Source organism: Chionomys nivalis, chromosome 1 (assembly GCF_950005125.1).
Source record: "Chionomys nivalis chromosome 1, mChiNiv1.1, whole genome shotgun sequence".
In the NCBI taxonomy this organism is placed as follows: Eukaryota; Metazoa; Chordata; class Mammalia; order Rodentia; family Cricetidae; genus Chionomys; species Chionomys nivalis.
Genome location: NC_080086.1, coordinates 394,915 through 401,439, shown reverse-complemented (window position 1 = coordinate 401,439; position 6,525 = coordinate 394,915). Strand labels below are relative to the sequence as shown.

At 37.8% G+C, this 6,525-nt stretch overlaps 1 pseudogene; it reads left to right on the top strand.

The window, feature by feature from the left end:
• The first annotated feature begins 2,411 nt into the window (after positions 1-2,411).
• Positions 2,412-3,332, top strand: LOC130877961 (olfactory receptor 4C45-like; annotated as a pseudogene).
• Positions 3,333-6,525: the final 3,193 nt, after the last annotated feature.

Sequence of the window (6,525 nt, the reverse complement as noted above, 5' to 3'; positions counted from 1 at the left end):
CAGCATCAATGAAGCTATAATTAACAAGAGAAATTTACAAAATTTTAATAAAGGAGCTTTCAAAAGTATAGCACTGGGGTCTTACCTTAAACTTCAATATACATATCAATTTAACAACCACCCATGTGCGTTCCTAAAATAAGTCACTGCTAATGAAGTTTGTGGGCACCAAGAGGGAGTGTGCAGATGACCTTGACTCTGTCTTGGCAAATATTTCAACAGAAACGATTATCAGTCCTTTGGGTACTTGAGAGGCCAAAACATTATCAGATCCTATATTATATCTGGAAGTCTATTTAAACAGTTGTTTAGAATCATGGAAGAAGGAATTCCACAGGTTTTGTGAGCCAATGATTAGAGATGTGATAACAAGATTTGTTTAAGAAACACTGCTTGTTCTCAGTGAGTTTATACAAAGGTAAGTTACAGGAAAACTTGAGTTAGGATTGAAAGAAATTCTCTCTACACAATGTTCAAAGGCTACTAAAAAGCAAAGCAGGTGCCTAGAGTGGTAAAGGAAATCAGATCCTTTCTAGCTATTCTATGCACTTACACATTTTATAGTGCAATACACAAATGCTTTCTGCTTTAAAATATTTGGCCTTATTTCAAGTACTTTTAACTTGAAGTATATTTACATATTATAGAAACACATATGCCTATAAATATATCTCAGGAATAGCTTGTTTCAGAGTCAATTGTGACAATGGTAATAAAAATGAATGAAAATATGCACACTGGAGAACTGTCTAGAGAGATGTCAGTTCACAGAGTCTGTGGATAATTGTGCTGCATATATTCAAAGGAGAAGAAACAATAACTACACTAAACTTCAAACAAGGACATCTCTATATTAAACTACACTGCATCATTTCTTTACATACTTTAAGGTGATTTACTTGATTTGAACAATTTATTCTTACTGAAGTGGAACTTGTAATCTTATTGTGGATTCAAGACATAATATTTGTTATGAAAATGAAAACATGAAACACAGTAACATTAAGTAATCTATAGGAATAATCACGTAGGTGATACTGAGAATGGTTGAAGTCACTTTTAAATTACTATGTTCAGTAACGTCATTAAATATTCTGATTCTAAAGTCTTGTTTGTAACATCTTGAGGACTTTTCACCTTTTCCATTTTCCACACTGATAGTTTGAAGTTAGAACTTTAAGTTAAATACATTGAGAATAATTAACGACATAGTCCTCATATACAAGTTCAAAGAATAAAAGGGAACCATTCAGAGACTAAGCTTCTCTGAAAACCGAATGTATTTTCCTCTCTCATATTGTGACTAAGGGGCCTTGATGCTGACCTCTCCATCCAGAATGTGGATGTTATGGGAAGGAAATTATGTCGCTTGTTTTTTGGCGGGTGTTGTGGAAAGAGGCAGAAAAGGGAAGAGAAAGAATAAAACCTCTCCTCTTTTGTAGAAACACTGCTATGCTAGTAAAAGTCCACATGTATAGAAATTAAACATTTTTGGATAACATCAACATTTCCACCAGTTATCAATGAAAGCTTTAGATTCACTGATTTGATTGGATGTATACCAAAACCAGAAAATCTATTTTCTTAGGCAGCCCTCTCCTAGACATGCTCACCTCATGTAACTCTATTACAAAGAGTGAGTGCCCAGCAGAATTTTACCTAACCCTGAACATAATCCTAAATGAGGAAATAGTTCAACATCTGGGAAAAATTTATGAAATACTGTGAGGACACAGAAGGATTTTGGAGCCTTTACATGTACAAAGAGTGGGATCATGAAAGAAGGGATGTTGGAAGTTGGGCAGAAAAGCTGCTGTTCCGGAATTAATTATACTCAGTGAGCTGTAAAAAGATGTTCTTTTGTCATTCAGAAAGTAACTCTCCCTGCAGTTCTGTCTGTCCCTGGTTCCTGTACCTCATATAGTACTGAGGAATCACACAGGAGTCTTACACCCAGTGAGGCTTTTGTTCTTTAGTGTCCCAATAAATTTCATGCACAGTGTGTTCCTAGATTTTAACATTCATATTCATGTGCAAATGTAGTTTCAAATAACTTGAGATTCATATTTTCCCACAAGAAAAAAAACAATGAAGAAAGTCAAGTTTAAGATTATTCCTAGGGTTATTTTTTTTTTAAGGTTGACACCTAACCTTCAGCCAACAAGCATAATAAGATTTTGTTTGGTTGTGGTGTTATAATAAAGTATTAGTAGTAAGCTAACCTACTTCCCATCTTCAAAATTGCCTGCAAAGTGATATTAAGTATAAAAGTAAATGTAGCTTTTCTATTTCAGCAGTTACAACAATGAGATAACAAAGTATTTCAGTTTAGTTTTACGATAACATTAATGGGGCACTATGTTTTCTTCAGATGGCCATATGGCCACAGCCTGCACTAAACCAATGAAAGGATGAACAATGTCACAGAATTCATCCTCCTGGGCTTGACTCAAGATCCAGATCTGCAGAGACTCTTATTTATTGTGTGCTTATTAATCTATTTGATTACACTGGTAGGTAACACACTCATCTCAGTCACTATCTTCATCAGCCCGGCCCTGGCTACTCCCATGTACTTTTTTCTGTCCTACTTGTCCATCATAGATGGTTTCTACTCTTCTTTCATAGCACCCAAAATGATTTACGACCTGATCTCTGAGAAGAGCAGCATATCCTTCAATGGCTGCATGACTCAGATTTTTGCGAAGCATTTTTTTGCTGCAGCTGAAATTATCTTGCTAATTTCCATGGCCTATGATCGCTATGTAGCCATTTGTAAGCCTTTGCATTACATAACCATCATGAGCTGACCTGTGTGTCTATTCCTGGTGAGGGCTGCTGTAATCCTGGGATTCATCCATGGAGGAACACAGATTTTATTTATGGCCCAATTACCGTTCTGTGGCCCAAATATCATTGACCACTTTATGTGTGATTTAATACCACTCCTCGAGTTGGCCTGCACTGACACTCACACTCTTGGGCCTCTGATTGCTGCCAACAGTGGGTCACTCTGTTTGCTCATTTTCTCTATGCTGGTTGCTTCCTATATAGCCATCCTTCACTCCCTGAGGAATCACAGTTCAGAAGGTCGTCACAAGGCCCTGTCTACCTGTGTTTCTCATGTAACTGTCGTTGTCTTATTTTTTGTACCTTGTTCATACCTGTACCTAAGGTCTATGACTTCCTTCCTCACTGACAAAGCCGTGACTGTATTTTGTACCCTGGTGACACCTATGTTGAACCCTTTAATCTATACCCTCAGAAATGAGGAGGTCAAAAAGGTTATGAAGAAGCTCTGGGGTCAAATGTGCAAAGCTGGTGATGCATGAACCTGGGAATTTGTGTGTTTAAAAATCTAGAGCTGTTTTATGGACACTTGTTCTCCTTCTTAAATGATTAAAATGATGACAATGAATTATATCCTATCTGCACCAAATTTTCATTGAATAGTAATTATATCTCTGAATGGAGTTCAGTGTGACAATCCATGTAGATAATATATATGTGAAATTATGGTGATAAACATTTCTATCCCATTTAATGACCATGACTTCTTAGTGTTGTAATTTTATTTTTCATTTTTTGTTTGCTTTTTAAAAAATTACTCATTTTATTATTTGAGATTATAACTACACCATTTCCTCCTTTCCTTTTATCACTTCAAACCCTCCCATATAATCTCCCTTCTCTCTTTCAAACTTACAACCTCTTTTTTTATTAATTGCTGTTACATACATACATTCATATATACATACACACATACATGTACATATATATTCCTAAATAAATACAAATTGTTCAATCTATGTAATGATTAGTCAACAGAAAGATTAGTAAGAACCAAAGAAAGAACAATAATGAAGGGTCACCAACATGACTGCCTAATCATGTGCTGAACAAGGTCAACATCAATAGACAAACTCACGTAGACAGGGGAAAGGCCCAGAGGACCCAAGCCCTATACAAAAAACTTTAGTCTATATATTTTGTGTTTTAATTATTATATGGTGAGTGGACTTTATTTTGATCCAGTCTATCTTGTGTTCTGTAAGCTTCTTCTATCTTTGTAGGGATATCCTTCTTTAAGTTTGGAAAGTTTTCTTGTATGATGTTAGTGAGTGTGTTTTCTGTGTCTTTGAGCTTGAGTTCTTCTATCCCTATCATTATTAGGTTTGGTCTTTTGATGTTTTCCCAGATTTCCTGGATGTTTTGTATTAAGAATTTGTTAGATTTAATGTTTTCTTTGGCTGATGAATTTATTTCATATAGCTATCTTTAACCCCTGAGATTTTCTCTTCCATCTTTTCTATTCTGTTGGCCCTATTCTTACAGTCGCTGTCGGTGTCTCTGGGAACTATTCTTGGTCTGTTCTGTTTCTCAGGCAGCCACTGAGGTCTCCTTTAGCATGCTCTCTTGCTCTGTTCTCCTGGTTGCTCTCCCAGCTTGTGCTTTAGAGTTCCCCTCTTGGTCCTCTCAGCAGGAACCTCTCCTGCTGGCTGTCTAGATAACCCAAGTCAGGCTTGTGAGGACCCTTGCTGGCTTGCTGGTCACTCACTTCTTGGTCCTCTCAGTATTGTATTTCAGAGTACCACTGAGGTTTCAGGATAGGTGAATTTGGGTGCAGGATATTGTTTGTTGCTTGTGGGGGTCCAGTGGATGGGAGTGGGTAATGGTCCAGCCTACCTGCAGGAAACTCTCCTTTTGACTGGCTAGAGAAACTGAGGCAGTCAGGGTAGAGGTCCAGGGTTTTGCCTCACTATGGAGGGCCTAGAAAGTGTGGTGTCATACCGGGTGGCTTGTCACTCACCTCTTGGTTCTCTTTGTATGGGAGCAAGCTACTTTTTTGCATCCACAGATTAAGGAATCAAGAATCAGAATAAAGAGCCTAACTTATGAGACCAAATTACAGTAGTTGAACTACTCTGGCAAAAATAGAGCTGTATAAAATGCTATTCCCCTGCCTAAAATAACTGTTATTTTACATATTCAAGATGTACAGCCTGAGATAAAATGTATTACTAATCCTTGTTGTCCTCTAATATAAATCACTAAACTTCGTAGCACATGACCATAATAAACCTGTTTCACCTTTTTAGATGAATTTTTGTGGATTATAATTACATCATTTACATCATCACTTTCCTGCCTCTAAGACCTTCCAGAAATGAGAAAAATCATTAATTTTGCTTTATGGAGTTGCAGTTTGAATGTGACCTTGGTTTGTCTTCAGAATATCTGAACTATGAGGGAAAGGGTTGATTACACTGGTCATTGACTCTGTAATGGAACACACACACACCAGGGACACCATATTTTGGAAAAGAACAGGAATTGCTCTGAGAGACTGGAAGAGTTTCTACTAAAACACCTATTTTCCATACTAGAGCCCTTTTTTCCATACTAGAGCCTAGGGGAATGGCATGTTTGGGAAGGGCTGTGTTGGCTTAGTCATTTGATTTCTGCTCATCTAGTAGGGGAACAGCTACTCTCTTGAGACTCAACTGGGCAATCCTAGCTACTGAGGGACTATTGTTGGCAATCATGAGCCCCAGTAATAGGTAGTTTACCGGTTCTTTCAGGAATCTCTTGTTTTGCTCCAAGGAGCTGTAAGGAGGACCACAAGCCATACTATGGTGAATGTAGGAGTCACTGTCCTCAGACCAGGAAGAGCTGGTTGGCTGAGTTGTCAGAGCTGCTTGGACAGGGATGAACCATGAGCCAGACAGGTTCTGTTGTTCTTTGTGGTTACCTGGGCAGTGACCTTTGACCTTTGAGCTTTGTTGAGTGTGGGGGAGGCTAATCCATCCTTGCATGGGAGACTATGAGCTTGTAATATTGTTTCCTCATGCTATGTAATTGAGAATTTCTTTAGACCCTCCAGGACTAGGCTTTGGCTGGTCTGTGAGAAGGAAAAATAAACCAGCTAATGAGTGACCTCCTGTCTCTCAGACTTTTCCTGTGTGATTGTAGATAAAGAGGGATCTGTGAAAGAATTGAGTGCATAGACAAATCTTGAAGCTGGCAGATTCACAGTGCAGAAAGGAAGAGACAGGACATTGGTTGAGAACTTTCCTACTTCAACAGTAGCTGAGATTAGCAATGTGGAACTAGGTAATCAATTTTAGATGCTCCATAAATGTCCTGATGGTCATTTCTTGGTGTCCACAGACCAGGCAATCAAGAATCTTGACTGACCTTATTATGAAACCAAATTGCTATAGTTACAATAATTCAATCAAAATAGATCAGAGTGAAATGTTTGGCCCTGCCTAACAGGACTACTGGTTTTAGATATATACCCTGAGTTAAAAGTTTGAGATATCTTTGATGGCTCTAATACAAATCCCTAGTTTATGGAGCACATGGCCATAAATCCTGTTTCAACTTTTCAAAATAATTTCTTGAGATTATAACTATATCATATTCACATTCTCTTTTCTGTCCACAAGCCCTACTATGATCCTTCAGTGCCTTCTAATTCATGGCCTGCTTTACTTTATCAACAGTTATGAATGTTACCTG